Source organism: Peromyscus californicus, unplaced genomic scaffold (genome assembly GCF_007827085.1).
Source record: "Peromyscus californicus insignis strain IS unplaced genomic scaffold, ASM782708v3 Scaffold_14__1_contigs__length_90479793_seg_2, whole genome shotgun sequence".
Lineage (NCBI taxonomy): Eukaryota > Metazoa > Chordata > Mammalia > Rodentia > Cricetidae > Peromyscus > Peromyscus californicus.
Genome location: NW_026294436.1, coordinates 65,470,771 through 65,482,058, shown reverse-complemented (window position 1 = coordinate 65,482,058; position 11,288 = coordinate 65,470,771). Strand labels below are relative to the sequence as shown.

General features: G+C 45.6%; 1 non-coding gene across 1 annotated transcript; it reads right to left on the bottom strand.

Moving 5' to 3' along the window:
• Window positions 1-356: 356 nt before the first annotated feature.
• On the bottom strand, window positions 357-460 carry LOC128110234 (U6 spliceosomal RNA). Its single transcript, XR_008218184.1, has one exon. It is a non-coding gene; the product is annotated as a U6 spliceosomal RNA (small nuclear RNA).
• Between the last annotated feature and the right edge of the window lie 10,828 nt (window positions 461-11,288).

Here is an 11,288-nt window from a genome sequence, read left to right as displayed (position 1 = left end):
TATATCTTCTCTCTGCCTGCCAGCCCCGCCTATCTTTTCTCCTGCCTTGCTATTGGACAGTTCTTTATTAACACAGCTTCACAGAGTTAAACAACTGCAACATCAACACAAGTAACACATCTTAAAATAACATTCTTCTACAGCTGACAGCCTGAGTTTGGTCACCAGGACTCACTTCTAGAAGAGAACCGACTCTCACAAGTCATCCTCTGACCTCCACATATGCCCTGTGGACAGACATCGCCTGTCCTCCTCCGTCTCCATAAGCAATGAAAAATTTCAAAAAGTCAATATCCTAGGACATCTGGTCAACTATCTTCTTTTTAAAAAAGATTTATTACTATTATTATTACATTTTAAATATGGAATGCTTCACGAATTTGTGTATCATCCTTGCGAAGGGGCCATGCTAATTGTCTCTGTATCATCCCAATTTTTAGTATACGTGCTGCCAAAGCAAGCATTATTATTTTTAATTATGTGTATCTGTATGTGGGTATGCGCCCATGAGTGCAAATGTCAGAGGAGATCCCCTGGAGCTGGAGTTATAGATAGATGTGAACACCATTGCTCCAGCACTGCCAGCCATTCTCTAAGATTTCCTTTGTCACCGGGTGGTGGTGGCACATGCCATCCCAGCACTCAGAGGCTCTCCGAGTTCGAGGCCAGCGTGGTCTACAGAGAACAGGACAGCCAGGGCTGCACAGAGAAATCTTGTGTGTTGGGTGTGGAGGGATTTCATTTGTCCTTTTCCATCCTGCAGCTTTGGTTTGACATTATTTAAGCACGTTCCTTGTTTTTTTTTTTTTATTTTTTTGATTTTTTTCGAGACAGGGTTTCTCTGTGTAGTTTTGGTGCCTGTCCTGGATCTCGCTCTGTAGACCAGGCTGGCCTTGAACTCATAGAGATCCACCTGCCTCTGCCTCCTGAGTGCTAGGATTAAAGGCATGCGCCACCACTGCCTGGCAGGAAAGTGAGTTGTTTGTTTGTTTGTTTGTTTGTTTGTTTGTTTGTTTTGAGCTGAGGATTAAACCCAGGGCCTTGTCCTTGCTAGGCAACCGCTCTACCACTGAGCTAAATCCCCAACCCCAGGGAAGTGAGGTTTTTTTTTTTTTTTTTTGGTTTTTCGAGACAGGGTTTCTCTGTGTAGCTTTGCGCCTTTCCTGGGACTCACTTGGTAGTCCAGGCTGGCCTCGAACTCACAGAGATCCGCCTGGCTCTGCCTCCCGAGTGCTGGGATTAAAGGCGTGCGCCACCACCGCCCGGCTGGAAGTGAGTTTTTAATGTAATTCTTTCAGTGTTTTATTCTGGATTGCACACATGATTGACCCTCCATAGGTTCGTACCACATGTATAACTAGTATACATCTTTCTTGTCATTAGTCTCCAAAAAGCACATAACAATCAGCCATCTGCATTATATTTACATTGTATTTGATATTCACATTAATCTAGAGATGATCCAAGTACACAGAAGATATGAGTGGGTTATATGAAAATATCACACTATTTTGTATAAGGGGCTTGCTTGGTCATGTACAGACTCTAGTATTTCAAGGGATTCCCACAAAAATCCCTCATGGATATCGAAGGATGACTATGTATGTGTGTACATACACATACAAAGACATACATACATACCATACATACATACACATATGTACATGTGTGTATATAGACATACATATATACATACACACATATAGTCCATTGCATTTGACTTGTCGTGTGTAAAATAATAGCACCTTTTGGATACATATAATGAATTTCATTAGTGTACACACATGTTGTTGGTGTATAATAATATGGTAAACTCTTACAATAACCGTGTTTGTTGGAAGACATAACAAAATGAAAAGTAAACTTAAGGCAAAATAAAATGCACTATCTCTCAGCTTGTGATCCAAAGGCTGTGGATTTTAGTTATCTCATCTTTCCCTTAATCATTTTTCGGGAGAAAAGCTCTTTTTCTCTTGTTCTCAGCCCCGTCTGCCTTTCTTCCCTGTAAGCCGTTTCTGTAAGCCGTTTCTCAAACGTGTCAATTTATGGTATTTTATTTGGGCTGATGAACTGTAAGTAGTAGATATACATTGAAGATAAGAACAATTCCAAAAATAGTTGTCTGCCTCTCTGTTTTTTGTTCTCCCAGTAACAAAGCTCCCTGCCTTTAATTATAGCTTGAGATGGTGTGTTGAAATATTTATTCTCTGAGTAATGACTGGATGTTCATTTCCTAATTGGCATATGTATTTAGTACCTCTGCCAATACCCAAATCTGAGAATGAGAAGATCTGGTCTCTATGTAGGACACTTCTGATACCTGGCCCCAAAGCTCCAGGGCAGCGATGTTACAATAAACAAGGGAAGGACAAATACTGTATATTTAAATTCCACATATTTAATGCTTGACCAACAATGTTAGGGCTTACAAGTTAAACCATAAATCCATGTGTGATCTGCAGCACATAGTGAAGTATAATTGTGGCCCCAAAGAAGCCTTCAGTCTGGGAACATGCCTTACGTAGTCTGAAATGGAATGCCAGGTCCTTGGGAGCAGTTCCCACGAGCTAATGCTCCGCCCACATCGGTGACTTATGTGAGGCTGGCTTGCAAGGACTGGGAGAGTAGGTTAGATGGAGAGATTGCCAGCCTGAACACCATCTGCCAAGATGTACTTGTGTTTTCCTAAGTGGGGAATCCACAGAAGTATTATTTGGGCTCCCCACCCCCCACCCCTTATCCTTAGCTTCATGTTTTTGAAACAAGACACCACCTTTCATTTGCAACACACCTCTTTTGGGAACCCAAGGAACACACTGTGGGGGTGAGGCCCTATGGGTGCATTCCCTAGATAATGCTCATTCCCTCGGGTCCCTTTGGGGGTGTTTATCTAGCCTGGCCTTGAAAGTAGAGCAAGAGGCAGCTTTACAGAGCCCAGCTGTTATCCAAGAGGCCACATCACAGATGCTGACAGGCTCTGTAGGTGACCGAACAGAATCACTCCTTCCCATGTGGAGGAGGAGGAGAGTTAGTGTGGGAAACAGGCTCTCTTTATATCTAACAGCAGTATCTTGGGGCTTCAACAGGAATTCAGGAAGCAATCAATCGTGTGATAGAAGCACTGGGTCTCCACATTCACCCAGAGACCATGGCATCCATCCCTAGTCCTCCGAAGGGGAAGCTGCACCCTTTCTCACATAGGAGAAACACTGCACAGCTCTGAGATTGGAGCCCTTCGAGGTGATGTACTGAGGTGACTAAAGCAGGCCACGCCCAAACACATGAGCACACATGGCTTACTCATGAGGATCCAAACAAAGCCAGTTCTCCCGGGCTGGGCTCATCAGCCCCAGAGGACTGCGGAGGCTGGGGTCTGTGTTGACTAGTGTGGCTGCCCAGAGCTATTCTGGTCTTAGTCATTCCCAGGCACAAGCTAGAGCTGGAACTTGTACCATATCCAATTCTGACGAAGAGGATGCAACCAGGCGCCTCACACATCACTGAGCTTTCTCCCACAGCTCCTAGCAGTTGGAAAGGGGCTTTGTTCCCTCTTAGGCCCATCATGTCTCCGGATGCAACTACTGTGGGATTTATTGAGCCATGTCCTCTAACAACCGAGGAGAGAGGGAGAAGGGCAGGGCAGTAGAGAAGGCCTCATCATTTCCACACCATTATTACCTTCAGTGCTGACAGCTCGGAGGCATTCTGAGCCTCTAAACCCAAAGCTTCATTTACTCCTATGACAACCCTGGGTGTGGCTCAAGGAGACCGGAAGTGTGGGCTGGAAGTGAAGGCAGGAAACACAGGCAGGAAGTAGACTATAAGTAGAACTAATACAGCCACGGGTCTCTAGGACCAGGTGGCTGTTGGAGGCTGAAGTCCCTGCTCACCTGCTCTTCTGTTTATCTCTAGCCCTAGGTGGGATGTTTCTGATGCATTGTGGGATTTTGTTTCCGTAGTCCCTAGTCCCCACTGCTGGCCTGATCTCCTCTGGTACTTGGAGGGACAATGGGAGAAGAAGACAAGCTATTTTCTTTACAGTTAGACAAAACGAATCTCCCTTTCCATCTCTCCTGAATCTACTCCACCCCAAAGGAACAAGATATTTTTGCTTAAATGAAATCTAAGTATCTTGCCTGGCAGTGGTGGCCCACGTCTTTAAGGCAAATCTGAGTTCAAGGCCAGACTGGTCTACAGAATGAGTTCCAGGACAGCCAAGACTACATAGTGAGACCCTGTCTCAAGAAACCAAAAAGAAAATAAAAGAAAAAAAGAGGAAGGAAGAAAAAGGAAGAAGAAGAAGAAGAAGAGGAGGAGGAGGAGGAGGAGGAGGAGGAGGAGGAGGAGGAAGAAGAAGAAGAAGAAGAAGAAGAAGAAGAAGAAGAAGAAGAAGAAGAAGAAGAAGAAGAAGAAATCGAAGTATCTTAACTGCAAACACCTGACAGCTGATTTGGGGAACTGTAGGGGTAGACCACCACCTTCAGGGTAAAATGGAGCTCCTAGTCACCCCACCGAGGACATGTTGAGCACCTGCTACTGAGAAGCATCATGGCAGCTGCTGATTCCAGAGTCAGAAAACACTCTGTTCTAGCTTGTTTTTCTGTGGCTATAATAAAACATTCTGTCTGACAAAAAGCAACATGGCGAGGAAAGAGTTCATTTAGCTTACATTTCTAGGTCACAATCCATCATTAAGGTAAGTCAGGGCAGGAACTCAGGGTAAAAAGCTGGAGGCAGAAACCACAGAGGAATGCTGCTCACTGGCCTTTGTGTGGCTTAGCTTCCTTACATAACGAAGGCCCACCTGCCTAAGGATGGTGCTGCTCACAATAGGCGGGGCCTCCACACCAATCATCAATCAAGACCATCTCTCACAGCCACAGGCCAGTCTGATCTGGGCAATCCCTCAACTGAGACTCTCTTAGATGATGCTAAGACTGTGTCAAACTGACAGGAAGTGCTAACTAGGACACTCTGGTCCTGTCCTTGCATGGTGCCGACAAACAAGTAGAGAGAAGCATCCATCAAATGAGTTTTCAATGATAATTTATGAGGAAAGGTCAATTTATAAAATTTAAAAACAAGGAACACATTAGGTTTTTTTGGTTTTGTTTTTCTACTGGTGGTGTTGGGTGCCAGGAGCCGATACACATGCTAGATAAGCACTCTACCACTGAACTACAGACATAGCCCTATAACCAGGCCACCTGTGCATCAAAATGAGACCCTGCCTCAGTAAATTTACAAAATACAAATATGCACAGTGTTGAACAACTGTCCTCACCATATCCTCCACAACCCTTTTCATAAAATTGAAACTATACCACTTAGAATACCTCTGTATTTCCCTCCCCTTTAACCCAGCTTTTAATTTTGTTTTGAGACAGGGTCTTGCTATGCAGCCTGGACTGGCCTTGAACTCAGAGAAACCCATCGGCTTTTTCTGTCTTCAGAGTGCAGGATCACAGGTGTCACCATCACACAGGCTCTCGATTGTTTTTTAAGGAGGTGATCATAGGGGAACTAGGAGAGAGAGTCAGGGAGGGAAAACAGGCCGAAGGGACAGCATGAAGCTGCAACTGGGGATGATGTCCCTCTGGGGTCTCTGAGGGACAGCACAGAGCAGACATCTGAGTGTCCCTATCCAAAAGAAGGAAGTTAAGAGGCCTCCAATCCCCACCCATCATGAGCCAATGCCTACTCATAGGGTTTTAGTTCCCCAGTACATCTATCAAGGGAGGAATCGCTGGTGTTTGCAGGATGGCTACTGGAACGTACTGGAAAGTTGAGTAGTGGATACAGATCCTATAGGAATTTCTTAGTTCTTTGTAGGCATCAGCCTATGTGGTTTCTATAGTTCCGACCCTCTTGTCACCAAAACTCCTCTTTAGTGTGAGTAGACCTTGTGACTGCCTCTAACCCACATAACATGGCAAAGTCAGTGGGTGCCAATCTGTGGTGAGGTCATGCTATGAAAGATTCTTTTTCTATTGCTTTTGGTTTTTGGAGGCAGGAGCTCACTCTGAAATCCACACTCCTTGAATCCATGGCAATCATCTTATCTCCTCCTCCCAAGCACCAGGATTACAGTCCATAAACACCAAGCCTGGCTTCAGATTCTGTCTCGTTAGCTCTTTTTCCCTTTTTGGCTTTTAATAACGGCTGCCATTTATTAAAGGGCCACTACAGGAGTCAAGGGGCAAGGCACTGTGAGCATCCTTAGAGTTAAAAGCAGTGTTCTTCCAACAGTTAGCAAGTAGCCAGGCCCCTGGTCTAACAGCAGCAGAACCGGGTTCTGCCAACAGCGTGGGTCTGGAGGCAGAGCCCTTCCTAGGCAGACTTTGGGGTGACGTGAGCTCTGACAGCAGAGTGACAGCCTTGTGATGTCAGGTCTACACCATGGTTAGATCTGACTCAGTGGCTGTGAAGTTATAAATAGATGCTGCTTTAAAGCCCTGCACCTGGGGAAATTTGTTACACAGCGTAGAAAAAAAAACACACGGACCCTCTTGTCCTACAAGCTTCCAGCCTGAGCAAAGCAGCCTCAGCACCTCATCTTTTCTTCTTGCCACCTTAACGCTGCCGCAATGTTTATACATTGATGTATTGCTTTTCTTATTACAAAGGTAGGGTGGCTAATCTTGATTATCAACTTGATTGGATTGAAACGCACCTAGGCAATTAGTAGAGTGCACACAGGCTGTGCTGGTGAGGGCATCCCCAGAGACAGATCCTGAGGGCTCCAACCTGATGAATTAATCCCTCAGTGGGTCCCTCATAAAATAATATTAAGAAGTGGTGAAATGCCATCACCTGCACAGCTCAGGGACTGACCTAACTAGAGTGACAGGGAATGAAGAAACATACCCATAGAAAAGCTGGGATCAGGTGGGCTGTGCGCTCTGATGGAGACTCACCAGCCGCCCTGACACTCAGTGCATTTATTGTATACATGTGAACAAGAAGGCAGGTTTATTGTATACAACTGAACAAGAAGATGGGCTAATTCTCTATAGGGGAGCAGTCTCAGGCTGTAAACTTCACCCCGAAGAGGAAGCTGTGGTTTGTAGTTTCTGCATACACTGGTTTTAACTAAAGGCCAACTGTTTGTACCATCTATACACGGACCAGAGAGAGACTCTGCCATTCCCAAGACTGACCTGGAAAGGCTTCGCCATTCCCATGGGCCTGAGCCACGGCAGTCCTTGACATGGCTGTGTTCATGTCAACATGCATTCAAGACTTCACCTGCTTCACACACACTCAGGGCTTCCTCCACTCCCCACACTGATGTTAAGAGGTAGGCGTAGCTGGAGGAAGTAGGTCACTGGGGATGTGTCCTCGGGACTGGATCTTACCCTGGCTCCCTCCAGGATAGCTCTTTTCTCTGCTTCCTGGCTATCAGAACGGATGTAAACTGACCTTCTCTACTACGCCTTCTTCACCAGGATGGCCTGAGGCCTCTAAAACTGTGAGCTAAAGCAATTCCTTTAGTTGTCAGGGATTTTGTTGTACCAGTGAGAAAAGCAACAAACACAGAAGACATAAGCACTAGCTTAGCATGAGCAAGGCCTAGGTTCCACACCCAGCAGTATAAAAATGAACACCTAAAAAACTAAAGCTGACTCTCTCCTATTTCCTGTGTTATCACATGATATACTAGAGGCTCCTGACACCAAAACCATCCACCATGATCCTCACCAGAACTAAGCGGATATGCCATATAACCTAAGACCTCTAAAACTGCTTAAAAAGAAAAACAAAAACAAGAACAAACAAAAAACTTCTTTTGGAGGGGGCATTTCAAGACAGGGTTTCTCTGTGTAGCCCTGGCTGCCCTGACACTTGCTCTGTAGACCAGGCTGGCCTTGAACTCAGGGATCCACCCACCTGCCTCTGCCTTCCGAGTGCTGGGATTAAAGGCATGCGTGCCACCACCCAGCAAACCTCTTTTCTTTATAAATATCCAGCCTCAATTATTTGGTTATAGCAATTGATACTAAAACATATAGCTATCATCCAAAATAATCAGGAGGGGTCCAGATCAAGAGCCAGTGAGAGGTGACACCCAGCTCTTGGAGACTGAAGCAGACAGGGACTGGTTCTTGGAGATGTCTGTGTGTGAGAGATGTTGGCAGAAGTCACGCCTGATTCCCTCCATGTTCTCAGTGAACAGGGAAGTGGTGATCTGTTCTAGGCTCTAGAATTATATCTACAATTGTTCCTCCAGAAAGAGAGCCTTGTCCTTTTCTGAACGATAAAGTTTTCTCTGCTCTCTTATGCAGGCTGCTATGCATTGCTGGGTTTTATTATCATAAAAATAATGAGAGGTTCAAAACGCCAAGTCTGGAGCCAGCCTGACGAGTCTGAATCCTTATTATCATTCTTCTGTGACCTTGGACAAGTAACTTTGTCTCTGCCTCAGTTTCTCACCTGCAAAGTGGGAGTGATAATCACAGTTTGTTTCATAGTTGTTGAGGATTAAAGGAGCAGACAGGCCCTTGAGGACTCCAACTGAAGTTCTCCGTAGCACGAATCTTAAAAGGTCTGACTAATAAGAACATATTTAGAGCCAGGTATTGGGGTGAGTGCTGAAAGATCAGAGAAGCAGAACAAGCCACAGCCAACCTCACCTCGCCAATTCCGCAGCTGATCCTGTTTCCTCAGACTGGATGCCTCTCAGCTAAATGTGCTGCTCAAAAGCCTAAAAGCTTAACCAGCTCTAGTTTCTGGTCCTCACACCTTATATACCTTTCTGCTTCCTGCCATCACTTCCTGGAATTAAATGTGTGAGTCACCATTCCTGGCTGTTTCCAGTGTGGCTTTGAACTCACAGAGATCCACACGGATCTCTGCCTCCCAAGTGATAGAATTAAAGACATGTGCTACCACTGCCTAACCTCTATGTTTAATATTACGGCTGTTCTGTTCTCTGACCCCCAGATAAGTTTATTGGGGTGCAAAATATATCAACCACATTTCTCTTACAGTGTGTCTCATCTTTACTATTGCTTTGCCATTTTAAAGTAATATTTTACATTTATTTATTTATGGGGGGTTATGTAGGTGGGCACACACTCACCATAGATAACTTTCAGGAACTGATTCTCTCCTTCCATCATGGGAGTCTCAGGGATGGGACTAAGGTTCTTAGACTTGGCAGCGAACGCCTCCTGGGCCCCACTCTACAGGTTTGCCACCTGACAGAAAGAGAGGCTGCTGAGGAGAAAGCAGTGACCTGAGCAAGTGCCAGAGCAAAGCCAGGTAGGAAACCAGGGGGGTGTCAGCACAGTTAACACTTGCTTAGAGAAATCGGAGAGCTCTGCGCAACGTTTCCTTTCAGACACTAAGTGTTTATGTCAGGAATTACAGGGGGCAAGAACAAAGCCAAGGATCCCCTTCAGTCTGAGCAGACGCAGTGTGGGTAGGTGCCGGGCAAAGGTAGTCTTTCCCGCTTCCCTCGGGTGCCCCAGAAGCCAGCCCAGATGAAGGAGAGGCGCTAGCAGGGGGTGTTTTGGGGACACAGCTGGCCATCTCGGGTTATTAAATTCAAAGAACAGGAAACAGAGCCAACTGATGGAGCCCCAAGGGACCGGGTGGGACAGGAAGAAAGGTTCCTTTCAGCTTTCTGAGCTTCAGGGTCCTGCAGCTTCAGTCTCCACTAATCTCTAATGACTCAGTGGCTTCTGCTGGGTTTTTTGTTTATTGTTTGTTTGTTTACTTCTGTGGTACTGGAGATGGAACTCAGGACTCTGTATGTTCAATACAGTCTCTGCCACGGAGTCACATCTCCATGGCTGGGGACACAGTTCCGCTGATAAGAGTGCTTGCCTCTGTCACTCACCATCAACAACCTAAGCTGACAGTGTTTTGGGAGAAGTCACATGTTAGTGTCAATCCCCCTTTCTCAGTGGGTGATACACAGGAAAATAGATGTTGATTTGAAGCTGACGAATTAAGGAGGGGTAATGTTTAAATTGCGGAGGATCATCTTTCTTCTGTGGTGGTTGTTGTCTTTCTCATAGCCCAGGCTAGCCTGGAACACAGTATGTATCTCAGGCTAGTCCTGAGCTGGAGACAATCCTCCCTCTTTACACACACACACACACACACACACACACACACACACACACACACACAGCTCCAGGATGCTAGAATTACATGCCTGTGCCATCATACCCAACTTCAGTTAGTTGGCTGTTTTTTGTTTTTTGTTTTTTTTTAAAGATTTATTTTCATTTTTAATTACGTGATGTGTGTATGGCTGCGTGGGGATATGTACACGAGAATGCAGTTGCCTTTGGAGGCCAGAAGAAGGCACTGGGTCCCCTGGAATTGGAGTTACAGACAGCTGTGAGCCGTCAGATGTGGATGCTGGGAACTGAACTCGGGTCCTTTGCAACTGCAGTACCTGCTCTTAACCTCTGAGCCATCTCTCCAACCCTGTTTTTTTTTTTTTTTTTTTTTTTTTTTTTTTTTTAAGAAAAGAAGCTGCTGGCGGTGGTGGCAAACACTTTTAATCCCAGCACTCGGGAGGCAGGTCTCTGTGAGTTCGAGGCCAGCCTGATGTACAGAGTGAGTTCCAGGACAGTCAGGGAAACATAGAGAAACCCTGTCTCGAAAAGAAGAAAAGATGATGATGATGATGATGATGATGATGATGATGATGATGATGAACAACAACAACAACCACAACTTCCATGACGCTTCCGGCTGGTGCTAGCCCTCTGGTCTCATTTGGTAGCTCTGAACACCATGTGCCGAGGAAGCAGAGTGACTGAGCTCTAGGACCCCATGGCTGAGTCCACCACTGGAGTCAGCCTGTCCATGCACACCTCTGGTGCCTGTGGAATAGTAGCCCCTACGTGTCAAGAAGGAAAGAAGTCAGGGATGCTTACCAAGTACCAATACTTTGGACCCATGGAAAATGTGTTGTTATTCACCCTCTTTATAGGATGGTTCTTCTGTCTAGGTACTATTCCTTTTTAAAATCACTGCAAGCAAGTAAACACAATTACTGCAGCTTTTATTCCCTAATGTGAGGGAGTGAACCCAGGGCACACACTCTACCACTGAACTATTCTCTTAACCCATCAGCTTTTAATACTGTGCACCATCATTTATATTCTTTTGTTATGGGTTCAAGGGCTGGGGAGATGGTTCAGTCTGCAACATAGCACACAAGCATGAGGACCTCAGTTTGGATCCCCAGCACCCATGAACAAAGCTGTGGAACCCAATCCCCAGGGTTTGCTGGCCATATACTCTAGCCAATCAGCAAGCTCTAG